This window comes from Halictus rubicundus, unplaced genomic scaffold (assembly GCF_050948215.1).
Source record: "Halictus rubicundus isolate RS-2024b unplaced genomic scaffold, iyHalRubi1_principal scaffold0084, whole genome shotgun sequence".
NCBI lineage: Eukaryota > Metazoa > Arthropoda > Insecta > Hymenoptera > Halictidae > Halictus > Halictus rubicundus.
Genome location: NW_027488625.1, coordinates 762,403 through 790,261, shown reverse-complemented (window position 1 = coordinate 790,261; position 27,859 = coordinate 762,403). Strand labels below are relative to the sequence as shown.

At 36.9% G+C, this 27,859-nt stretch overlaps 1 long non-coding RNA gene across 1 annotated transcript in view; it reads left to right on the top strand.

The window, feature by feature from the left end:
- LOC143363657 (uncharacterized) overlaps positions 1-24,644 on the top strand; it is a 62,512-nt gene extending 37,868 nt beyond the window's left edge. The window contains exon 3 of the long non-coding RNA XR_013083863.1: positions 24,556-24,644. This is a non-coding gene — a long non-coding RNA (uncharacterized LOC143363657). The remainder of the gene's footprint in view (positions 1-24,555) is intronic.
- The last annotated feature ends 3,215 nt before the right edge of the window (positions 24,645-27,859 follow it).

Below are 27,859 nucleotides of genomic sequence, written 5' to 3'. Positions count from 1 at the left end.
CAGCGCTGCCTTTGATAACGTCCAATGCCACATTCTGCTGAATACTCTAGCCAAGATGGGAATCTCACGCAACATCTTTCACTTTATAGCCAACTGGTCATACTGCCGCTTCGCTTGGCCCCCCAGCTTCCACGGCATGAGGGTAATCTATAAGGGCCTGCCACAAGGAGGAGTCCTCAGCCCACTTCTCTACAATCTTTACGTCGCCAACATCTTCCAAGATATTCCCAAGAAAGTGCACATCTCCCAGTACGCAGACGACATAGCCATATACACAAGAAGCTCAAGCCTGGAAGAAGCCAAAACAACCATTGAAAAGTCTTTTGAAAAGGTACGAACCAATCTCTCTGCAATAGGCCTCGATCTTTCATCAGAAAAGACCAATATAGTGGTCTTTAACAACGGAAGACTACTAGCCGGACGCACCCAATTTCGATTAGGCACTACAGAAAAGACGGATCTAGACTCTGCAAAATTTCTGGGAATTCACTTTGACAACAGACTAAACTTCAAAGCTCACATACTTTCTCTCCACAACCGCTGCTTACGCACCATGAACATAATTAAATTCCTTAGAGGCGTCTGGTGGGGAGCCCACCCAGACACATTAATTGTACTATGTAAAGCCCTGATCAGATCCAGGCTGGATTATGCCTCCCACATATACTTTCCAAGCCAACAATCTCTCATAACCAAACTCGAGTCCATTCAAGTGCGTGCCCTCAAACTGGCCCTCGGACTTAGAACATCTGCTCCTACTAATGTAGTTTTGGCAGAAGCAGGGTTACCATATTTCGAAAACAGAGCATCCTTTTTAGGTAAAACCCATCTCATCAAGATTACTTCCAACGTAAACCACATTTCCAACAGGTACATAAAAGAATTTGATCAAATAACCTCCTCGAACCCTGGCAGTTTACTCCATAAAGCCTCCAATGTTCTCATGCACTGCATCAGCAATATTCAAAAGATCTCCCATACTTGCCATAAAGACGATAACTTCCCCTGCATAGCCGCATCTTACAATGCCATGAATTTCCAAATTTCCTGCGACCTCAAAACAGGATTTCAATTACAAGGATCCCCATTTCCAAACACAGAATTTATAGACCACATTAAAACCCACTATCCAAACCATCTTTGTATTTTCACTGACGGCTCTAAAGTTCAAGGCGGACTCTCAACAGGTGCAGGTATCGTCTGCCTTGAAGGAAAGTTCTCACTCCCTATCCATATTAACCCCACAGCTTCAGTATACACAGCTGAATGTGCAGCTATATCAATAGCCCTAGATCTCTTTAACAACTCTGACAAACCTCTGCTAATCTGCTCCGACTCTCTCAGTGCCCTTACCTCACTAAATAACGCCTCCCCAAATACTAGAACCAACTATCATATCATTGTTATCAAACAAAAAACATACAATCTAACAACCAAATTTAACAACCACAAACACGTTTCATATATATGGATCCCAGCCCATAGTGGAATACATGGGAACGAAGTAGCAGATAATCTTGCAAAAGAAGCCACAAAAAAAGCACCGTCCTTACAACACAAAATCCCTTACACAGATTACAAAGAGTTTTTCAAAAACGAAATGTGGAACGAGTTCCAATCCCTCCTCAGGGATAGGTTTCATAGCAAAGGAGTTAAATATTTTCAACAATTCTTCAATCCGCATAAGAAACCCTGGTATAGAGATCTTGACCTTCCCAGAGAACTGATAGTATGATTCGGAAGAATGAGGACCAATCATGTTAACACACATGAATCCCTGGCCAAACTCAAAATAATACAGCATGCCACTTGTGAGTGTTCGCACCCCACCCAAGACGTAGACCATCTAATATGGTACTGTCCTCATCGTCGTAAGAACAGAAATCTAATGGTCTCCAAATTACTGAAAAATAACTGGAAACCCCTGTTTAAAATAGACACCTTCCTAAAGAACCTCAACGCTACGGTCTTAAACCCCATCAATACCTTCTGCGCTGCAAATAACATATTCTTATAACACCCCAAATCTACAAGCACTCCTCACACTGCTCAATTAATCAGTATTAAATAGTATAAGAATAGTAAGATAAGTCCGATAATTACCATTACAAATAAGAATAGATATAAGGCAATATATGTGCAATACAAGAACCAAATCAAATAGGTTAATCTAGTATCCAGATACCAGATATAAGAATATAAAGACTAAGTAAATGTAAGAGCGTAAACTTAAGGTATATAGACAATAAGACAAGTAGAAGTGACCTCGTAAAGAAAATGTGATAGAAACCACATAGCTAAGTACCAACCCGAGAAAACTGTAAACAAATACTGTATAGGAAATAAGAGATATACATAGACTTACATATAGACAGAGAGGAAATATATATAGATAGATATAGATAGATATAGATATATATAGATTTATAGATATGTATATATATATATATATATATAGATAGATTTATAGATAGATAGATATATATATATAGTATATAGGCATATAGGTTTAAGTACAAGATGAATTTATTATGTTCCTTATACAAACCAGGTCATGGGCCATATTAGGCCTAAAGCTTTATCAATAAAAAAAATATATATATATCTCGTTGGTGCTGCCAGCCTTACGGGAGAATGTGTCGCTCGAAAAATACGGTGTTTTCTACCGCCCTCTAGGATAAATTTTGGCTGGAGTAAGTAACAGAATGCCAACGACGCCAACGACGGTATCTCGTCGGTGCAGAAGACCACTAAGGAAATTCTCGTCCGTGAGAAGTTGAATCATCACGGAACCATATCCGACGAATGTATTCGAATTAAACAGATATTTTTTTTAGTGTTGCTTTTTAAGGTTTAAAATATTGAAAGTAAAACTAACATCAAGGACAAAAAATTCGTAAAAATATTTTACGTAAGAAATTATTAAAGCATAATTTTAGGAAAATCAATTTCTACTTCTTTCATATGAGATACCTTAATTTGTAATTTAAAAATGTTTCATGAACAAGCATTATTTCCTTACACTTTTTTATAGATAATTGTTCCAAGGATCGATCTGTGGGAACAGAAATATGTTGAAAACCAGAGTAGCGTTTATTTAACGTACTATTCCGAATAATATAGAGTTTTGAGAGAGAATCACGTGGATGAATTAATATGTATAAAATAATATAATTGTAGGAGCAAGGATGAGCAAATTTTTATTGAAATAGTCATTTCAAACAGCGAATAAAAGATAAAAAAATAATTTGTTACGCGTCAAATAAAAATAATTATGTTATCTCTATTCCACACGTAATGACTTTATTCGACGAATAAAGATTTTTTTTTTAAAGACCGACCAACAGCCTACAATGTAAGCAGATGGAGAATCGAGCATTATTGGCAATTTATGATTTTATGTTTTTAATCAGAACAATATTGTTAATACGAATGAGTTGTAGAGCTTATCCCGATCAAAATGAGCCCAAACACGACATCATTTGGACTGTCTTTAACGAGATTGTAATTTTTATCGTAACATTACGTATCAGTGAAACTTGTTCGATTACACTTGAATTTGACCTCATTTTCATCAGGAAAATCCCCTCCATTTGCTTGTCACAATTTTATGAGGATATATTGGAAAATCTAAAAGTTTAAACTTTCATTCGTGCGCGATTCTACATCCGCTTACATTGTATATCGTCTGTCGTCGCTGGGTCTTTGAAGCTCGGCGCTCGGCAAAAGTTATTCGAAGATTTATTCGAAGCCTTCGAATAAGAGATACAGATAAAAGATGAAAAAATTATTCGAAGTTCGAATAAATCCGCTTCGAATAAAAAAAATTATCTTTATTCGTCGGATAAATTCTCGTAGAATAAAATTATTTATCCGATACTCGTCGAATAAAGATACTTTTTTTATTCGAACCTTGTAACCGTGTCGGTTACATATCGATGTATCGCGTGTATCCGACAGCGATACCGACCCCACCACAACATTCTATTACGGTGCTCGCGAGTCCGAACGTAGAGAAGGACCGCGAGATATCGCGATACCGTTCGAGTTGCGCACGCATCGATCCCCACTCGATAACGAACGAAGGAGGTCGATGCGAGCCGTAGATCCGGCACTCTACGTCTGGAAGCGGCCCGGGAAACACCTAATAGTAAATTGTGTCTGATCGACGAAAACCGGTACGCGTTCGAGAAGTCAAACTGACTTAGCAGGGCAAGGCAAACCGTCCTTCCTGCTCTCAACGTGTACGCGCCTCAAACCGAGGAGTCGCGATCGAAGCGTCGAACAGACACAATACATTCGTCTCGCGATACAAATCCTAATTCAAGGTTAAAGCATAGTTACTGGGTACGTAGAAGCACAGACGAGGTATAGGAGTAGACCAATCACCATATGGGGCTTCGTGTCTCATATGTAAACAACTGGTTTTCTTACGCCCTCTACGCTGACGAACGATAACTGCTGGAACTAGATCCACAAGAATGATAAAATCTGGTCAAATACAAATGATTGACGAGTTATGTACGGGATGACTATATGTTCAAATTATATTTTTTTATTAGATGTCATAAAAAATATAATATTAATTATTACAAATATAACATTAAATAAATATAGATACCACATTTTCAAATTATAGAAATACAATTTTCATACATTCATTTTATACATTTTATTTATACATTTCTCCATACGTATAATTATTATTCGCATTTCTATAATTTTTTAACACTATTGATGCGCATCCATTTTGAATATATTTTGTAACTGAATTTGAAAAAGAAATTAAATTGAAATTTACTATATATTTTCATGTATATTTCATTTAAACAACATAAATTTTAGCTTCAAAGAATCATGTAAAATATCAATTAATATTAATTGTGAAATTCGAAAGAGTTAAGAATTAATTAATCAATAATTATGTAGTTGATCGTTTTTTGCGAGATGTCAATCTATATGACTCAGAATGTAGTTGTGTTATTTTCTTTCACGTTTGTAGTGAGAAAATAAACGACGAACGCAATATGTTGTACGACACGTACGAACACAACTGCATTCATCGAGCTCGATCAGACTCGTCCAGTCGTGATGCCAGAATCATGGGACGCCGCGGCGCGGCGCGCCGTCCCACGTGGCGGGGGTGGGGGCAAACCCTTTCGCCGGCTTGGCCCCACTCAGACGTATCGTCGTCACATTACCAAAATATCGAGCGCCTGAACCGCAATCGATTCCCGGTTCGGCGAGACGCACATTTTGCTACAAATTTTAAACTAATAAAGATATCAATGCGATATTTGGACTAGAAATTTTTTTTAAATCGGGTTTGATGTCGTATACTGAAATATGTTCTATATTTCTGAAATAATTGTTTTTGTTGATTTTTAAGATAAAGCCGGATAAGATGGTCAAAAGTGCCTCCAAACCAAATTAATTTTTAGTCGCACCATGCTCAACAAAAAATTACGAAAAAATTCATGAATATTCTATCTAATATCATACACGACTGAGATTTTTTTCATAATTTTTGGTTTGCAAAATCGATTTTTCGAAAAAAATTCATATTAATAATCACGATGAGACACAAATAACATAATAACATAAACGTGGTCAACTGAAAAGTTCGATATAAAATCGTCAATTTTATGCTTTCGGATTTGTTTAAAAATCGATTTTGCAACCAAAAATTATGAAAAAAATCTTAGTCGTGTATGATATTAGGTAGAATATTGATGAATTTTTTTTATAATTTTTTGTTGAGCATGGTGCGACTAAAAATAAATTTGGTTTGGGAGCACTTTTCATCATCTTTTCTGGCTATATCTTAAAAATGGACAAAAACAAATTACTTAAAAATTATAGAACTTATTTCTGTACACACCATTAAACCCGATTTTTAAAAAGAATTAGTCCTAATTTCGCATTGATATTTTTTTTTAGTTTAAATGTTGTAGCAAAATGTGCGCTTCGCCGAACCGGGAATCGATTGCGCTAATCGGTGGAACGCGTCGAATAGTCGAGCAGGCAGCTCAGACGACGTTACGAGTCGGCGGAGGGGATAGACCCCTCCCCTGCCGTGGGACGGCTCGGCCGCGTAGGCAAGATTCGTTACCGAAACCGTTTTCCATAAGAGTTTTGAATATTAATTTAGTCTTCGTTATTCTCCGATTTATAGCGAATTTAGATTCGTTTTTATCAGAAAAACATCTCCAATCGGCTCATAATATTTTCATTACGATATTTTTAATAATAAGACAGTTGGGTTCTGGTTGTTCATTATTAATAGGCAATGTGTTACAATGTTTCCTTTCGTAATTTCTTCCGATCGTGGTCTTGAGAATTTCAGTGGCTCATTGTCAGTCAGGCAAGCAGCTACCGGACACAACAATGCAAGCTCATAAGCATTGCTTACTAATAAAAATCTAATTTTTGCAATAATTTATTGTCATGTTATGAAAATATGAACAATAAATTGTAAATATTTTTCTGGTAAAAATGAGTCCAAACACGCCATAAATAGAATGAAAAGGATGTTAAGGAAGTGTGTAGGAATAAAGTGTAAATAAATATACATAATTACGCGGAATATTTACCAAAAAAGTAACATTAATAATGATATATTTAAATACTAGCAAAAATACATAATAATGTTTTTAATACGAATTCCTCCGCATGTGGGTGAATTTGTGCTTTTTGATGCTCCCTACATATACATACATGTACATTATATATGTATATGCGCAGATGATCTCCTAGAAAGAATACATTACAATTAGACATAAAAACATACTTTTACATATGTAATAAATTCTACTAGTTATTGGGCTTCAAAAATCAAGCCACGTTACTATTAAAACCAGATATACCATTATACGTATAATGCAATTGTAATAGCATGCCACTCTTTCATCTTAGTTCTTCTATTACTTCCCAATGCAGTGATGTAGTACATGCAGTGGTCAAAGTAATAAAATTAACAGGATGGGTCACGTGAAGGCGTGAAAGAAGGTCTTATCCATCCCAGAGTACATTAAATGTTTACCAACATCAGCATACGTGTACAAACGTATACACCACAATAAAATATACGAAGTTATATATTTACACATTTTATTAAGTAAAAGAACATTGAGTGTACTCCGAATCGTGAAAAAAAGAATAAATCAAGCAAAAAAATCGTTAAGAATATAATACAAAGTCTTTGCATGATAATAAAACATACAAAACAAAACTGCTACAATCACCATATTCCTCGAGCCAAAGCAACTACAAATGTATTCCAAATATTACAATGCAGCTGTATATATTTCTTAATTGCTTCTATAAAAAAATCATTTACAAAATGTTTATTAACCTAGTTTCCAGAATTTCATATACACGACGTATACGCAAATCTCTATGCATGAAATTCCGAAAATATGATTAATAACTGATTTTAATGAATTTATTATAGACACACTTAAAAAGTATATTGAAATACCAACAGGATTATCGATAAAAATGAAAAAATTTAAACATGTCTGAAATGCGATAATTTGGAAAATGTTTTCGCGGAATTTTTTATACATCTACATTTCTTGCCGAGCCACACTGTATCCTTATGAATTTTTACTGTTAATGTAAAATATACAATGTCTTTCTTATGTTCAGCGCATTCGTCTTGGTTAAAGCAGTTTGGATATTTCTGTTCCACAGAACGTGAAATTATCGAAAATATCGATAGTTTATCTAATATGAATGCCTCGCTGCGTATGGATGGGTAAACCATGTCAAAAGTTTTATTTATAATTTTAAAAATGGCCGAAAAATGTACACTCGGGACACAAAGATGCCCAAATTCAATGTTATCGTGTACAATATATGCTCTAAAGGATAACAGTAGTTGCTCGTCTCGTGTGAACGTTGCATTATTCTCCAAAAACATATCGTAACACCTACGACATCCCGATTTTTCAATACATTTTTTAGCGATATACCCTGCAAAGTATTCAAGCGCACACGATTCTAGCTAGCACACCGATGTTGACAGTTCTTCAATATTATCGATTTCAATATTGTCATCAAAACTATCATCATCTGTGTTCTCTTGGATAGCAGACAATGAAGCATCTGATTCCAACGTGGCTGATTCACATTGTGCTATCATATCCCCCGGCATTAACGGTGCATCGTCATCAGGCATGCAGTTACCACTATGTATACTACGATTCAAATTCAATAATATATTTTTTTGAATTGCAAGACGCACCGCTTTTACCGAAGGATTGCGATCATAGGTGCCACCGTGCATTCGAAGAACGGAAAAAAAATTTTCAATGCAATCGCTGTTTAAGCGTGATGTTATAAGGAACATACTGCCTTCTTCTTTTAAATCGTTCCACAACTGCAAGGTGGCATTTATAGATTGCCGTAATCCCAAAAGACATGGATGTGTTTTACGACCGTTAGAAGAAAGTACAAACCAATTGCTCATGTTGGTAACATGCGCAATTAAATGTTGATCAATGTTATTAAAACACGAAATAGCACGCTTCATGGGATTTGGATCACTGGTAGATCGACTGTTTAAATTACCAAACAAATCATTAAGCGTTTCAAAGAAACTAGCTGTGTGTTGTACAGTATTTGTATTAATGCTACCAGTGAGTGAAGCGGTAAACATAGCAGCTGACACTCTTTTGCTAATAACTTGAAGAGCAAGCTTACACTTCATTTTATCTAAAGAATTTGGAAAAAAATGTTTATCGGATAATTTGTAAGCTGCTCGCGTACTTTTATCTTTCTCCAAATTCCAGAGAAGTACTACATCGCGCCACGAAACTATACAGTCATTAATAGAAAAATCATAATTTAATAAATTATTCCTAATGCTCTTGAATAAATGTAAATAATCAAAAATGTAATAAATTTTTTGACCATTTCATATAAAAAATGGCTTCTCAACAGAAACACGTTCATCTGCTACGCTTTGATAACTACTTCCCTGATCGGAAACAACTGCTCTGACTTTCAAACCTGTCTCATGCAGTGCATCTAATATTTCATCTAAAGTAATTGATAAATCATGTTTTTTAACACCAGTTTTTGATACAAAGAAAGCCAAAGGTTGTTTCCAATTAGTGAACAGCCCGCGTATCATAAATACAAGAACCTGTGTACCCACAGCTACATTTCTACCCAAAAATCCTAAATCTTCGAAACCTTCAATGACCTGCCGTTTTGGGTGGAAATCGAGACACTTTTTGATGGCCATTTCATCAAATACAAGGGTGGAATTACGATCTGCAATTTCCATGTAAGAAGATTTAAAGGGCCTAGCCGATTAAGATGGTCAAAACTGCCCTTAGAGGTTTTTCAATGATTAATGAACCATTCGAAAGCTAACCCAGAAAAACCCCTCTGAGCAAAATTTCAACCCCCTATCTTGCCCGTGAGGGTAGTTACAGGGTAAATTAGATTTCGCGCTTTTCCGCGCATTTCCCACACTCTGATGCTTCCTAAAATTCTGAAAAAAATGTGGCATATTTTGGATCCTAAGACAGATTTTTGAGAATTTTTTCAGATTTTTTTCTTGTAAACTGTGGTCGTAAAAAATGAAAAACCTCAAAAAAATCGGAAAAATGTACATTTCTCAAAAATATGAAAACATGCTATTTTGCTGTTTAGTGCCCCGATAAAGTACCATAACAGGCAGTGTCCTCAATTTTTTTTAGATTTTTTCTTGTGGGCACTTTTTGTCCAGACAAGAAAAACCGAATTTTTTCGCCGTTTCTGCTATTAGGAGGAAAGTTACACTTGTTGGTTTTATCGCAGGTATATATTAAGTCATTTTAAACATTATTACATTGAAACAAGTAAGTGTTTGACCTAAGAAATGTTTTAAGAGAAAAAATGGATTGTATTTTGTGCGGTATATACCAGAATGTTCGGAACGTTTACAACATCGCCGGTTGGCACAGCGGTTAGGGCGTCGGGCTACGGAGCGGATACGCTGGGGTTCGAATCCCGTCGGTGGGAAAGTTTTTTTTCCATACGTCATCTTTATTTTTTCAATTTCTTATATGGTTTATTCATCTGATTTTAACAATATTTTTTTAATGTTTTAAAAATATTGAGGTAACATTTTTAACTAAAATACATACAAAAATAGTTTTGCAGTATCTATTATTTCCTCGATTCTCTAATTGTATATGTTCATCAGTGCGGTCCTGTTTAACATTGTGAATATTAAAATTCATTAATCTAGTTTCTAAGCCTAGCGTCTTCAGAAATTAGGGAGGAAATAAGAAGAACTCTGAATAAATAACACGCAGCAAAGTATTGGTTTTTGTCAAATTGAGAGAAAAGGGCTACATACTACCACTATTTTGAAAGTGAGGTATCAGGTACAAATAAGCCTAAGCCATTCCTCTTTATTGTAAGGTACATGAGGAAGTAATTCCCGTTTATAGTTACTTGAATGAAAGACTTGTTCTGTGGACATTTATGATACGGATCAGGAAGTTCATTATATTCGGTGGGATGCAGAGGCAATTCATAGTATACTAGGTCAAAAGTACCAGCTTCTACACAAACGAGTAGACAACAAAACCTTTCCAAAAATTGGAAACAATTGGAACTGCAAAAAGACTCCATTTCAAACAGTATCCTCGGTAGATACTCTTCATTTTCCGAAAATGACAGAAGTAGATTTAAAAATTCTTTTCACGGAATCTTACCAATTTTCACAAGCAATTTCATATCAGGCAGAAATCGTGGACGAACACAATAATATAAATATTAATTTATTGCCTAATCCAAGAAAATAATATCATTAAATTCGAAGTAAAATCGGAGTGATATAAATAAAAGTTAGTTAAAAATGTTACCTCAATATTTTTAAAACATTAAAAAAATATTGTTAAAATCAGATGAATAAACCATATAAGAAATTGAAAAAATAAAGATGACGTATGGAAAAAAAACTTTCCCACCGACGGGATTCGAACCCCAGCGTATCCGCTCCGTAGCCCGACGCCCTAACCGCTGTGCCAACCGGCGATGTTGTAAACGTTCCGAACATTCTGGTATATACCGCACAAAATACAATCCATTTTTTCTCTTAAAACATTTCTTAGGTCAAACACTTACTTGTTTCAATGTAATAATGTTTAAAATGACTTAATATATACCTGCGATAAAACCAACAAGTGTAACTTTCCTCCTAATAGCAGAAACGGCGAAAAAATTCGGTTTTTCTTGTCTGGACAAAAAGTGCCCACAAGAAAAAATCTAAAAAAAATTGAGGACACTGCCTGTTATGGTACTTTATCGGGGCACTAAACAGCAAAATAGCATGTTTTCATATTTTTGAGAAATGTACATTTTTCCGATTTTTTTGAGGTTTTTCATTTTTTACGACCACAGTTTACAAGAAAAAAATCTGAAAAAATTCTCAAAAATCTGTCTTAGGATCCAAAATATGCCACATTTTTTTCAGAATTTTAGGAAGCATCAGAGTGTGGGAAATGCGCGGAAAAGCGCGAAATCTAATTTACCCTGTAACTACCCTCACGGGCAAGATAGGGGGTTGAAATTTTGCTCAGAGGGGTTTTTCTGGGTCAGCTTTCGAATGGTTCATTAATCATTGAAAAACCTCTAAGGGCAGTTTTGACCATCTTAATCGGCTAGGCCCTTTTATCGCGTTAAATAAAGGGCCTAGCCGAATAAGATGGTCAAAACTGCCCTTAGACGTTTTTCAATAATTAATGAACCATTCGAAAGCTGACCAAGAAAAACCCCTCTGAGCCAAATTTCAACCCCCTATCTTGCTCGTGAGGGTAGTTACAGGGTAAATTAGATTTTGAGCTTTTCCGTGCATTTTCCGCACTCTGATGATTCCCAAAATTCTGAAAAAAATGTGACATATTTTGGACCCTAAGGCGGATTTTTGAGAATTTTTTCAGATTTTTTGGATGCAAACTGTGGTCGTAAAAAATGAAAAACCTCAAAAAAATCGGAAAAATGCAGGTTTCTCAAAAATATGAAAACATGCTATTGAGCTGTTTAGTGCCCCAATAAAGTACCATAACAGGCAGTGTCCTCAATTTTTTTTAGATTTTTTCTTGTGGGCACTTTTTGTCCCGACAAGAAAAACCGAATTTTTTCGACGTTTCTGCTATTAGGAGGAAAGTTACACTTGTTGATTTTATCGCAAGTATATATTAAGTCATTTTTAACGTTATTACATTGAAACAAGTAAGTGTTTGACCTCAGAAATATGTTTTAAGAGGAAAATAAATTCTATTTCGTGCGATATATACCAGAATGTTCGCAACGTTTACAACATCGCCGGTTGGCCGAGCAGTCAAGGTGTCGGACTACGGAGCGTAAACGCTGGGTTCGAATCCCGTCGAGGGTAAAGTTTTTTTTTCCATACATCATCTTTATTTTTTCAATTTCTTATATAGTTTATTCATGTGATTTTAACAATATTTTTTAAATGTTTTTAAGAAATATTGAGGTAACATTTTTAACTAACTTTTATTTATATTACTCCGATTTGACTTCGAATTTAATGATATTATTTTCTTGGATTAGGCAATAAATTAATATTTATATTATTGTGTTCGTCCACGACTTCCGCCAGATATAGAAATTGCTTGCGAAAATTGGTAAGATTCCGTGAAAAGAATTTTTAAATCTACTTCTGTCATTTCCGGAAAATCCAGAGTATCTACCGAGGATACTGTTTGAAAAGGAGTCGTTTTGCAGTTCCAATTATGTCCAATTTTTGGAAAGGTTTCGTTGTCTACTTGTTTGTGTAGAAGCTGGTACTTTTGACCTTGTATACTATACATTGCCTCTACAACCCAATGAATTTTCGTGACTTTTCGGGAATAATTCGACACTTTCGTCGAAAGTTGAGAACGATTACCTTTTAAAGCAGGCATGAGAACTCTGAATCCAAGACCTGTTAAATGAGATGTAACATCTCGAAAACCTCTGTCGACAATACAAAAGTCTCCCCTCTTCATGATGGTTTTCAATCAAGTAACTATAAACGGAAATACATCCTCATGTACGTTACAATAAAGAGGAATGGCTAAGGCTTATTTGTACCTGATACCTCACTTTAAAAATAGTGGTAGTATGTAGCCCTTTTCTTTCAATTGGACAAAAACCAATACTTTGCTGCGTGTTATTTATTTAGAATTCTTCTCATTTCCTCCCTAATTTATGAAGACGCAAGGCTTAGAAACCAGATTAATGAATTTTAATATTAAGAATGTTAGAGAGGACCGTAATGAAGATCATATACAATTAGAGAATCAAGGAAGTGATAGATACTCTAAAACTATATTTACATATATTTTATTCAAAAATGTTTCTTAAATATTTTTAAAACATTAAAAAAATATTTTAAAAATCACATGAATAAACCATGTAATAAAAAATTGAAAATATAAAGATGATGTATGGAAAAAAAAACTTTACCCTCGACGGGATTCGAACCCAGCGTTTACGCTCCGTAGTCCGACACCTTGACTGCTCGGCCAACCGGCGATGTTGTAAACGTTGCGAACATTCTGGTATATATCGCACGAAATAGAATTTATTTTTCTCTTAAAACATATTTCTGAGGTCAAACACTTACTTGTTTCAATGTAATAACGTTAAAAATGCCTTAATATATACTTGCGATAAAATCAACAAGTGTAACTTTCCTCCTAATAGCAGAAACGTCGAAAAAATTCGGTTTTTCTTGTCTGGACAAAAAGTGCCCACAAGAAAAAATCTAAAAAAAATTGAGGACACTGCCTGTTATGGTACTTTATTGGGGCACTAAACAGCTCAATAGCATGTTTTCATATTTTTGAGAAACCTGCATTTTTCCGATTTTTTTGAGGTTTTTCATTTTTTACGACCACAGTTTGCATCCAAAAAATCTGAAAAAATTCTCAAAAATCCGCCTTAGGGTCCAAAATATGTCACATTTTTTTCAGAATTTTGGGAATCATCAGAGTGCGGAAAATGCACGGAAAAGCTCAAAATCTAATTTACCCTGTAACTACCCTCACGAGCAAGATAGGGGGTTGAAATTTGGCTCAGAGGGGTTTTTCTTGGTCAGCTTTCGAATGGTTCATTAATTATTGAAAAACGTCTAAGGGCAGTTTTGACCATCTTATTCGGCTAGGCCCTTTGGACAAATTCCTGGCCAAATGTCGATTTTCCCGAACCATCGACTAATTGTGGATGGACTTGGCAAATGAAAACCAAAAATTTCACGCATTTTATGGTACAAAACGGGAGAAGTGTAGTGCATTGTAAGGCATAATTGTTGCTCCTTTTTCGAAAAAATTCTCCACGATTTGAGTTTAAGCAATATGAGGATGACAAATGTCAATAAGTACCCGGAAATTCTTTTAGAAATTGCGTTCTTCAAACATGTATCATCGATATTGCCTGAAGAAAGCTTATCTTGCAACCGATTTATTGCCTTACACTTTGCCCGCAATTGCAAGCGAAGAGCCTTATATTTTTTCTTCTCTTCCTCTAATTGCACCTAGGTTTCCATTAGCTGCTGTTCCAAACCATTACAACTTTGTATTGATGACATGTCATCCTGTATAGACATAGTGTCTGACTCAGTGCTAAAACTATTATTATTCATATTGGACGAATGAAAAATTTCCGGTACGGCATCTTTGCGCAGTCTACCCGACGCGTAAAAAGAATTATTAGAAAAATGTTGACTGCACACATATTGATTTTGTAATTTTTTATCAGACATTTCCACCCAATCATCTACGCCACAGTTAATCAGCCACGTTATGCACCTATCACTATCTCTCGTTGGAAATGAATGAAAAGAAATATTGTTCGTTGTAGTACGGTTTGTTAAACCACAAAAGGGATAGGCGCACTTTTTATAGTGAGTTTTCCGTTCATTCCGCTTCATTGTATGCGAGAAATAGGATAGCAAAGTGATTAGAGAGAAAATAAGCAGATTACGGAACACTAGCTTTCTATAATAGTAAATGCGATATTTCCTAAGCGCATGCAATATAAAATAATATATATGTATGTATATGATTTACCTGAATATAAGCTTCCCCATGTAGAAACGTCTCCTTCGATGCACTCGCGTAACAGGCGTAACGAAATTAAAAGGACACAACATTCTTTTGTTTCATTCATCATTTATACAATACTAGTTCTGGCTGATACGGTAGGATCTGACACGGAATGGTAAGGGGGCTCTAGAGCCCCCCGAGCGTGAGACAGAAAAATACATTGGGTGATTGGTCTACTCCTATACCTCGTCTATGGTAGAAGTATCGTTTGAGGGATACTGTGTGTACCGCACGGGTCGAAGCGAGACAGTCGATCATCGCATGATCGCGGTTGTTCCTTCGAAACCTCGACAGAGCGTACTCTGAGGCCACGAATCGTGCCAAAGAGTGGACTGCTGGGTCCCGAGGAACTGCCGTGGTTTTCTGCGAGTCTCGTCCGGATCGGGACTATTTCTTTTCACGCAATCGCGGTTTTTCTGTCGTGACCTTAATCGAGCCTACTCTCCTACTTCGTACGATCGCGGCTACTCTGTCGTGACCTAATCAGAGATTACTCCAAGGCCACGTATCGTGACAAAGGGTAGACTCCTGGGTCCCGTAGAGCGACCGAGGTTTAGTGCGAGTCTCCCCCGAATCCGTACGATAGAGCATCGCACGATCCCGAGTATTCCGTCTTGACCTTTGTCAGAGATCACTCCGAGGCCACGTATCGTGCCAAAGGGTGAACCTATTGGTCCCGTGGAATAACCGAGGTCTAGTGTGCGTCTCTACTGAATCGAGACGATCGAGCCTTGCACGATCGTGGGCACTCTGCCGTGACCGGTACCCGAGAACACTCCGAGGCCATGTATCATGCCAGAGAGTAGACTCGTGCGTCCCGTGGAGTGACCAAGGTTTAGTGTGCGTCTCCACCCAGGCCACTTGTACGAACAGCGGGCAGGTGCCTGGATGGTTTGACGGGTACGATGTCGTTCGATCGCGGAATTCGGGTCAGATTGGAGCAATCGGACTTTGCACGATCACGGGCACTCTGCCGCCGCCTTGTCTCAGACTGCTCAGAGGCCACGTTACGTGCTGAAGGGCAGGCTCATTGGAAGCGTAGAGTGAAGGCGATTTTGTGTGTGTCTCCATCCTGATCACTCGTACGATTGTCCGGCCGAGTGTAAGGGTGGTCAGACGGGTCACGAACTGCTTTTCGCGGGGCGTGATCCACGCTGGGTCATTATTCTAAATTGATTCCGAAAACCGGACGTAGAGTCGAGCGAGCGTACCGCGAGCGATCGACACGCGTTGAAACGATTTATTTACGCGTCGCGAACCTTCGACGCAGGAGCCCGACGCGTTTTGTTTTACTCGTCACCGCGGTGGTATTTGTTTTGTATACAGTTCTTGCCAGAATATAGATATCCTTTGTTACCATATCTGGGTCTATAACATCTCATTTAACTCGTCCAAACCTCGCCGCTTTCCAGTGCCTGGAGGCACGAATCCATTCTATCTCGCGAACTCGCGGGTTTTCGAAGAATAGGGTAGTAGCACGCCCTGCGAAACGATTAAAGATAATTTCGAGAAGCGAAATAGGGATACAGGTAGCAACGTATTCGGGTAGAGTGAAAAGAAAGGAAAGTACGGTTACAACCTTCGAATAACGAATAAAGATAAAGTATCTTTTATTCGAATCGTTATTTATATAATTTTTTATCTAAATAATGCCCAACTCTGGTAGGTACGCCACGTCTGATGAAGCAGGTATCGATTAGAAAGAAATAGGCAAACCGGCGGCGGATGTAGAACGGAAATAAATTTTTAGACTTTATATGTTTTTGTACGATTGCGACGATTTTGTTAAAATTTGTGTACCGTTAAAATCAATTTTTTAAGAGCTCACAATAAAGGGGAGGAAAGATGTACCTACGTAATACGGAAATTAGTTTTTCGGGCATATTTGATTTCATAAAATTGCCACAATTTTTTTAAATATGCGACGAAGCGTACTCTTTGCAATAAGACCAGAATTAAGTCGATTAATTTATCAGCCATATTTATTTCCGTAGAACCACGAGAATCTTTCTAACCAGTCACCACAAGGTAGTCCGTTTCTAATAGAACAAACCTTAAATCGATTCATCGATTTTTCTCGAATAAATTCTCAAAAATGTCCTCTTTCACAATAACGGAGGAGTAAGGTTCGAAACTGAATTATGACTGTGCGGAGACTATATCAATACTTTGCCCCATGTTTTGCCCGTAGCAAGGCTCAAATAAAAGGAAGGAAACGAATGATAAATTATCTTGTTTAATTAGAAAATTTGAGAGAAACGAGAAGGTTCAAGAGACAGGGCTGGCGAGCCTGCGAGTTGTAATTCGCTCGTTTGATTTCGTCGATCAATGTCGCTCCGATTAAATGGAATTTTCGCTATCGATACAAGCACTTTAAGCCGGTCAGAAGGTACAAGCCGCCAGATAGACTGCTCCAATGGTGCCAAGATTACACGGGAGAATCTACCAAGGATTCCCGGCGCGTCATGTCGATACGTTCGATTTGGTGTATCGGTTTCTTCCACTTTCTCTTACACCCTCCCGCCATCCCACTCTCTCTCTCTCTCTCTCTCTCTCTCTCTCTCTCTCTCTCTCTCTCTCTCTCTCTCGCTGGAATTCATGGAATCCCCGAGCGTAGTTCCAACAGAATGTTCCAATTTACCGGAACACAATCGCCGACTGTCGAATGGCGTCCAATTGCTCCAGAGATTCATCCGTCCGAGATCAAATATCTCAGACCAGGGTTTCGCATGTTTGACAAATTGTTTCTCTCCAGTGCCCATTTAGCTGCGATATTATTCATCAACGAGCTTATCTCCTGCTTCGACAACCGAGCCACTTGTTTGGCTTCCGTGTAGGATGAAGGGTATGAAATCGCCTTCTGGACGGCCATTAATCTAAGAAATTCATTCGTTGATGTCCTGTTCTCGGAAAATTAGTTGGATCAACAATTGCGAAGCTTGTTGGGATCGTTTATCATTATGTAAATTAAAATATCTGCAAAACTAATAATTTTTCGACATGCTCAACACTTTTTTGAAATATACAAACACGGATAGATTCGTGTGGGTTGGTACGAAAATATCCTGTTGTACAATGGCGGGACACGATTTTTCCATTGCAGCAGCTTTGATGAAATCGATGCTTTTCGCAGCTCATGGAGATTTATATACGATCGTTAAAGAGATAGTTGAGTCATTAAAAATAGTATAAGTAGACTGCGGGTTTGTATGCGTCCATAGAATTTATACATTTCAATTCGATGCAAAATTAAAATATGGTATCCGCTTCCAGCATTGAGTTTCAAGACTCTAAGGGATCAATTTTCGAGTATCCGGGATCAATTATCGAGATTGCACGTTGAAGTAGAGAGAAAAGTCATCGAGTAGCTCGGGCGATAGAATTCTAATGCGAAATAAACCAAAGACACACCAAAAAAGAGATCAAATTTATTTCCCTTTTAAATCATTTAAGCGTTTCTAGATTTTCTAAATGCTTCTATACTGTTTTGCGTTTGATCCATCCATTTTTAATTAACAGTCTTGTTAATTATTGTTCGTTTAGCCTGGGATGAATAATTCTTCAAAATATAATTGTTAAATACGATGCTCTCATTCGGCTGATGCAAAGCTTTTAAATTCCGCGAATTTGAATGTGAAGATATTTAATCTCCCGATCAAGGAATTTCGACGGAACATAACGAATAAGAGTTTAATGTTTCCGTAGGAATCGGTGTCAGGCGTGGCCAATAATTGCATTGGTACGTTTTCAGCGACGCACAGTGTGTCGAGTATATGGGAATTCGGGAAAAAAGTCATAACTCTTAAATTATGAAATTTTCGAGTAAAGTATCTTAATACTTTTTGAAATAAAATGCAAAGGCGAATCGATTGGTATATAAAAAAATTTTTTTTTTAATTATTAAAAAAAAATTTCTTTTTTAATTGCGATAACTCTTATGTTTTAATAAATTCTTATGTTTTTTTTACTGCATAAAACGTAGTTTACAATTTTAACGAAAATTTAAAAAAAAAGTACAATACTGTATACATTACTTATTCAAATCTTCACAAGGAGGAATTAAAACTTAGGAATCCTTAAGAGAATTCCTTTATTTTACCTAGAAATAAATAAAATGAATAAATTAATTAATTAATAAATTAACATAGATAATATGTTATTAAATAATATGTGTACGTACTATACTACTTCAGCTTCACTATCATCAGAACAAGTGTTTGAGTTGGAATCTGATAAGTAGGATGTTTCATTTAATAATAAATAGTCTCTTATATCTGCAAAATCCTTTTTTTCTTTTTTCGTACGTTTTTTTTTATAATGGGCAATAATTGGATCCAACTCCAGTAGAAGACGATTTAATAGGTCTTTATTTGAATTTTCTCTTGATGTCTTGCGGGTATTATGTTCCCGAAAATATTTTATATTTTTATGTTGAGCCTCTAGAGCTTCTTCGGATAATTTGCCAATAGGAACAATTGTATTTTTAATAATTTCAACTGCATGGAAAAGTAATTTATGCGTAGTTACCGGCATCACATACCAATTATAATGTTTTAAATATAATTCTCTAGCTTCTTGAATTATTTCTTGGAATTTAATTATATTTATATTTTCTCCGCTTGAGCAAATGTGAGCAGATTTAAACCAATGCCAAATTAAAGTTTAATGTGCCACCAATTACTGTAAAAAATTCACGGGTGTACTTTGATGTACTTTTTTTAAAACTCTAATCAAAGTTGATAAATGTTAAACATAAAAAATTAGGACAAACTGCGATAATTTAAAAAAACTTTTTGGGAGATTGAAGGTCTAATAATGCTAAACACACCCTGTAAAAATCAAATTAAAAAACCAAATAGCTTGCGAGGGACGCATGTTTTAAAAAATGCGCGGAATTTGACAGTGAAGTTTCAGCCTCAATTTTAATAACAAATTGATTTATTCAGTTAAAATTTAAGGCAGTTTTAGAAACTACGTTTTGTTACGAACATTTTAGGATACATAAATTTGCAGATCTTACACTTTGATTTTCGGACTTTTTTCCATTGGACGACACACTGTGCGACGCCAGGAAAGAGAAACATTGTTCCGGTGAGGAGAGGTGTTCTCACTTTTGTTAGTTCCACTGCCATAATTCTTCCAGCCACGAGGCTCAGGGACAAACAGTTTCTCTAGAAATAAAGCATCGCCCATAGAAAGGGCAATTTTTTTGCGCAACATAAGTCTTTTGCACAAAATGTGTGTCGCGGTGGGCACCACCCACGTGTTCTCAGCAAATACCACTCTTTTCTTCAGTTGAAACAGAAGCATACTCTTTCAGGCCGAACCCAGGCCGAGGGAGGAGAATTTAGAGGGAGAATTGCTTACAGTTTTTGAATTCATCCAGATTTAATCAGATGATTTAATCACAGATTTAATCTGTGACCAATTGATACGATTATAGAAAACATGACGACGGAGAGAGAAATAATTAACGCGTTTGCTACTAGTGTTTTCTACTAGCGGTTGTTTTGGCAACAAGCTTCATCATATGATATTCTTCAAAACGTCCTCTTTTAAAATGTGGTGTCATATACGATCGGTAAAATATCGATGGAAATATTAATAATTACAGTATAACCTCGCCTGTTGCAACCTCATTTATTGCATGAACTCCTCGTTCGTTCCACGTTCAGTGTCCCTAGATGAGGAGGGAGAGCACGAATTGAGGGGACAAAGTTACCCTCTGTTTGCAGAAGACTTGTAGAAGAGGAAATTCAAAAGAGCCAAGAACATGTGGGGAAGAGTTCCGTGAGAAGAGTGAAGGAGAGAAATGCGGACAGTGGGGCCTCATTCTCTCTCATACCACGGGCTAGGAGCGTGGAAGTAGAGGGGCGGTCTATTGACCATCCCTAGTGAGGTTAGGTTTTTAGTGGGTATGGGTACGCCGAACGTCTGCGACCTGAGCCCCACACTACCCCATTCTGGGGTGTGCGTACGGCATTTTCCCCCTCACCCTTAAAAAAAAAAAGAAGAGGAAATTCGAGCGGCGACAAGTATTGATCTGGCGACTATGTCCGTTGCCAGGGACGCTGTTACGAGTTGCTGGATCTTGTTGCGCACCCTCGATTTTGCACACATTTTCGTATTAATACAGTGGTGAGACAACACACCGATAGAAATAATTAACGCGTTCGCTACCAGCGTTTGTTTCGGCAATATTTCTTTAAGGTGTAACATTTTATCAAACGCAACACATCCTCTTACGAAATGTGAACAATATATGATTACAAAAACGCGAAGAGTTTCTCTCTGAATCGTTCTATGCTTCATATGTAATATTGAATGTCTACGTGGGGAAAATTAATTTGATTTTTCTTGCACGAATGAAATCGCGATTGCCATACACGCGCGACAATTTCAACGACCGACTCTGTGAATTCATTTGAGGAAAATCAAATAAGAAAAACGAAATGCAGATAAAACAAGATTGTTTGCAGCGTTCGTAACGCGATCGTTATTACACAGTTCCGATGAAATAGTATTTTGAAGGAGAGTGAGAATCGAACGAGTGAATCGTTTTATTGTTCAAATAAAATACTCTGACTTTTCGCAAACGAGGACTTATCGAAATAACAAAAAAGTCACTAAAATCAAACGCGTAATTCTCCAAGTATGCAAACGATTTGGAATAAATTGAACCATTTACTGAAATAATATTTTCCTCTGTCTTTAGAGCAGAGCCTGTTACGAGGATGCTACCTGATAATTGCGTTTCTACCCCCTATTCGATGATAGTGTTATACCAGTATTACAGCGTCGTGTAATGTCCACAACTGTAATAAGACAATTTTTTAATAATTGGACCAAAAGACTTTAATCTTTTCGAGATATTAGAAAAATTAGTGTCACAAACCAACAGAATTTTTTTCAAAAAATTGCAATTGGTCACAATCGTAGAGAAAAATTTGAGGGTTACTTTTTATTACCGTTTTTTATTCGGGCCTGTCTTGAATATTTAAAAACTGCATTTGGTAAATATTTGTCCTGAAGACGGAATTTTTCATTTCTCGCTAGAACATTTCTACAAAGAAAATATCTGGGTTGTATGTCTTGTTACTTGATCGTTTCGAGGTACTTCGATGTTTTATTTCGATCAACGCCATGTAGGTCATCTATGGGAACAGATGCCTGCCCCTGGCAAAACGCTTTTCCCACCAACGTGGTCGGCTAAGCTGAGTCGTACGAGGGAAAAGACGAAGGGGCACCGCAGCCCGGTAAAGATGCGAGCTGCGCGAAAGAGATTTGGTAGGGGAAGCAAGCGGCTCCTACCGTGCCATTCCATGTTTTCACAGCACATTCTTGTGCAGCGTAATTGTTTTATTCTGCATCATTATTCAAGTACATCAATGTTACTGATACGCATACTGAAAATTTCATCGAAATCGGTTGACGAAGAAAAAAACAGCGTTTTCTACTAAGGATCTCCATAAGAACGATTGAATTTTGTCAGTACTTGTAGATTGTATTTATTCTGTTTTTTTTTTATTCTATAATTATTACAGAATATTTTTTGTTTAAGAATCATTATTTTATAAATATCGCAATAATTTCCAAAGTAATTTTAAATTCTGATATTTTGTTAGATTGTCACCTAGTAATCACTTTCATATTTCCTATATGTGTAAACTCCACACAATCCAATTTTGCAAAAACTTTAACAGCTTCTATCTCAATAACTATTTGTTTGCGACATATTGTTCCTTTCAAGCTTTTTCTCTTCTCGATCAGCAGAAGGTGTCAATGTAAAAAAGAAACTGTAACAACAAGTTTCTTCGTTATAAACAATTTTACGGCAAGTTTCTCTTATAAACGTCCACCGATCCAGAGATGTAGATTCATCCCTAGGACGGATGACCGTTACTATTTATACACCCTGTACATAATCTGCTTCATACAAAGGTAATAGGGGTATCGTATAGGGGTAACAATAAAGGGAACGAGACAGGGGATTCACAGCTGCATCAGAAAGGGGATTCGCATAGTTACAAGACATTTTTAATTCGGGGGCCGGCAGGCATTTGGCCTTGACTGTCACGCTGTGTTACGCTGTGCCTTTTTTTCTAAACATTTTACGTCTTCAATAAGTAAGTAATCAATTAAAAATGCATACCACCGTGTTTGTACATGTCTTTGCTACGTCTGTATAGAGCCTTTTTTTCGATACGAACACTAAATCTCTCGAAATTAAGAGAATCTCTTAGCGGCAGCCATCTTGTGACGTCATACTTGCTTCAGAATTCGAATTTTCTGCCGAATATTACAAATTACTCCACGATGAGGTAGAAATTCGCAATTTGGACTCTATACAGACGTAGATTGGACTTTTAGGAAACACAATTGACCACTTCTAAACTGCTCATTGCAATATTGAAGCGGCAGTTTGTCTAGATTTTGACCCTTGCATACGTATATGGATTTCAAACCATGCCGCCCCCCTTAAGGGTGCGTGGCCGTTTGAGATCTCCAATGCTATCGGAGAGTGCTATTCCTATCTTGCAAAATAAAACACTGACGAATTTTTCTCTCGAGAGTAAATCGCGACAGTTTTACTCTCAGAGACACGACTTATGTTTTTTTAATGTAATTTTTCAGCATCGTGCGATACCGAAATTCGTTTTACAAGGAAAGTTTTCCTTGTGATTAAAAAAATTTGAATCAGTGATATTTTTTAATTTCAAAATTTACGTCCACAATCAGAGACCTCAAAACATTATATTTCAAATTTCTGCGGAAATCAAATAATTTTTGCAAATACACGACCGCCATTTTTTTTAATTTTGAGTGCAGATCTGTAACCGGCGATCCCGAAAACCTTAGAATACTAATTTTTTAACAGAACGAACAATTTCGTAACGTACACGTTCGCCATATTGGATCTGCCATTTTGTTTTTTTAAATTTTGCGTTCAATTTCGTAATCAGCGACTTCGAGCTGATCGACTTTCGAATCAAAACATTAAAACACAAATATTCAATTAAATCTGGGTCCATGACGGTCTTCCTGGAAATTGCAATCCGCCTAGGTAAGGGGCCACTTCTGTAAGGTCCTGGTCTGCGCAGGGACATGATCGTATGCAGGAAAAAGAAGGAGATATTGGTGGAAGATTCGCTTCCTTGTTGGTCTAGTGATGGGATATTGATCGGATTTGTTGGCGCAGGCGCGACGATTGTAGCATGATTAAAGTACAATTTTGGCTAAAATGGGGTACTTTAGTCATCCCGTATAATTTCGCAAAATGATTTGATTATGAAAAATGAATTTATAACATGTGTATGCCAATCAAATGGTAATAATAATTTATCAAAAATATGTAACACGCTTGTTTCGTCGTCTCGTCCTGGACACTTCCGGTTTTTCCTGCCAATAATAGTACCCCACTACTGTCGTCACAATATAGATACATTACTGCGCCGGACGCGCATGCGCAAAAACCCCGACGAAAATCCCCCCACTGAAGTAGTCAGGTCATCCGGCTGACGGAGCTTGCGAGTTAGTCTTGCCGAAGCCGTCGAACCGTCGAACCAGATCTACGCGATGAAGGTATGTAACTTTTTAAGTTTTATATAAAAATGTTGTTTAACCCTTTGCACTCGAAGCTATTTCAATTCCAAAATGAAACATTTCTTCCGACCTAGAATATTGCCCTCCTATATATTTTTTTTCATGTTATATATACGAAAATAGTGCAACTTACTCGTACAATACCGAATGTTTAGTAATTTATTAAATACAAACAAATTTGATAATGTAAAAAATATTTTGAATAATGATACAACAATTTTTAGTGGTGCATTACAGTCATCATTCGAGTGCTAAGGGTTAATAAGACTTTTGGACACCCCCACCCCGAACCGCTCTTTTCGAAATATGACATAGATTATTCTAGTCCTTTTTTACATGCTGCACACCAAATGTTGTCGTTTTTGGCGCAAATGTCATCTTATTTATTTAATATATCTTATTTACCCGGTTACCCGAGTGCCCAGGAGATGCCCCCGCGCCGCACCGATTTTGATAAAATTTAAATATACTGTAAAACTCAATATTCTGAACTTTCTCCTATACATATAACCGCTGTTCAGCATTAATTTATGAAATATTCGCGAAAAACTGGAGTTACTACTACATTGAATTTTGCCTGTATGTGTACGTCCGAGGGGTGCGTATGTGTCAGCATGGTACGATCGCGCGACTATTTCTACAGATATATCACGGTGTTTGTGCCCTTCGGCGGCCGTTGTCACAACCAAGTGCGTCGCGGCGATCGATTTCTTCGGTTGTTTTCCCCTAAAAGTCGCGTCGCGGACTTCGCGTTTTTTTGTTTCGACCTACCTCGTTTTTAACTTTCCGGCACGTAGTCACCTCAGAGCAGCCATTTGCAATGGTCGCGCTACTAACGAACGCCATTTCTCGACGTGCCGGGTGTAAGTACGTATTATCGGGTTTGGTTTGGACTACATTTGGATTAGTTTTCGAGGTAGGTTTGAGTTAGTCTTGAGTTAGATTCAAAATTTACTGTGCAAAATTCAATGTTAGTCTATATCACCATATAAAATATATTTCTTTTGCAAAAAAATTTATATTAGGATGAAAATTGACATGAATTGTCTCTTTATTTTCTGAGATATTCGCAAAAAACTGTCTATTTTGATGAAAAATTCTGCCTATTTCGAATGACCGAATTTGATCTTTAGGGCGGGGGAGGGTTCTTTGGTTAAAATCCACAAGGAGATTTTTATTATCCACCCTATGAAATTATCGAGTCGAAGGGGTCAATGTTCTTAAACTTTGCAATCAAATTCACAGAAGTAATTTATTCATGATATACTATTGTATATGTATCCATTGAGTTCATAAACGTTAAATGAAGTCTTCACAAGTGCAAGTATTTCAGGTACAGACGATTTCTAATTGCACCGCAAACGATCCCTTCATTTATTCTGAAGTTGTCCCTACAATTTATTTTCCTTACCGCGTGTAGTAGCTTGAAAACTTTACCTTCTGCCGTTGAATACATGTTATTATTTATTTTCAGTGTTTTAAGTGTGAGGCCGGCCATTGGATGCAATGTGGGTTCGCTGTTCACCTCACTGACTGGTTCCTCGGTCACCCCAGGGCCTCGTGTTTTGTTTTCAACAGTTAAGAAGAAATTTCACAGGTATTTTCTCATTATTTCTTTATCAATGTTTTAATTTGAATAGATCTTGTTTTCTTGAATTTGGAATTTATAGGATAGGGGTCTTAGGGATTGCTATTCCCTTATAACTTCTGCGAAATATATTCTTTACGTTCCTTGAGTTTTAGTGCCTTATATATATATTAATATATACATTAATAACCAAATTACGAGAAGTGCCCGAAAACAGGCCATTTGTCCGCACTGTGCTGCGGTCTCTTTATTTTCCGAGATATTCGAAAAAAACTGTCTGTTTTGATGAAAAATTCTGCCTATTTTGAATGACCGAATTTGTTCTTTAGGGCGTGGGAGGGTTCTTAAACAGAGAAACCCAAAGATCATACCGGTAGGAGACGACCTCACACGCACACAAACGCAAACTTTGTCCTGTTCAAACTGCGTTGAAACTTCTGCCCCTATAATGGTGTTACGTCCCGAGTGGGACGTATTATGATTTTTAGGGGATAGGACGCAGTTTCGAACCTACCTGCATACACTGGCTACGGTTCGGGAAATGGAGGATCGTTTAAATAAATTTGTACCCTTATTTCGAAACTAACAAAATTATTGATTTATTCAAAGTGAGGTTCTGAATCAGAGATTGCAAATTTGATTTTACACATAGGGATTATACACTCGCCGAAATTTCTATAAAGTCACTGTGTTTTGTAATGAATTCTTATAATTATACCATTACCAATGAAAAATTTGTATTTGGTAGCATTTCGGGATTACATAAAGAAAGCATACATGCCGATTTAAAAACATAAGTATAACATTTATTGATAAAAGAAAACAAAAATATAATTTTACACAGAACAGACTGCGAAATTTCTATAATGTCAGTTTCGTTTTATACGGATAAAGTTGAAATTAACAATTGTTTTTTTATTATATCTATTTTAATATTTAGTGTAACCTCCATTTTTTGAATTACATTAAAAATGCGATTGGCCATTGACGAAACTAACTTTTGTAGCGTTTCTGTTTTAACAGACGCCCATGCTTCAATCACCGCATCCCTTAGTTCGCTAATGGAGTTGTATTGTTTGCAGTTTTTATAAACTTGTCGCGCAATGATACCCCAAACATTTTCAATAGGATTTATGTCCGCAGAACAAGCAGGCCATGGCAAAACATTGATATTTCTTTCAAGAAGCCACTGCTTTGTGTGCTTCGACGCGTGCACTGCAGCATTATTATGCTGATAAATAAAATTGTCATCTTCAATATTTTCTGTAAAGGGTATTAGAACCATGTCTAACAAACCCGTATAATTTTCAGAATTCATTTTGTGTTTTATGAAACACACTGGAGTCCTTTTGTCAGCATTGAACGCAGCCCATATCATTAGGGAACCACCGCCAAAGTTACGACTCATTGTTACACTTTTCTCATTTCTCAGATCATGCCAATAATATTTACAGCCATCAGGCCCATCCAAATTAAATTTTTTCTCATCTGAAAAAATGACAGACTCCCACTCTTTCGTCCAGGACATGTGTGCCCGTGCGAAATCAAGACG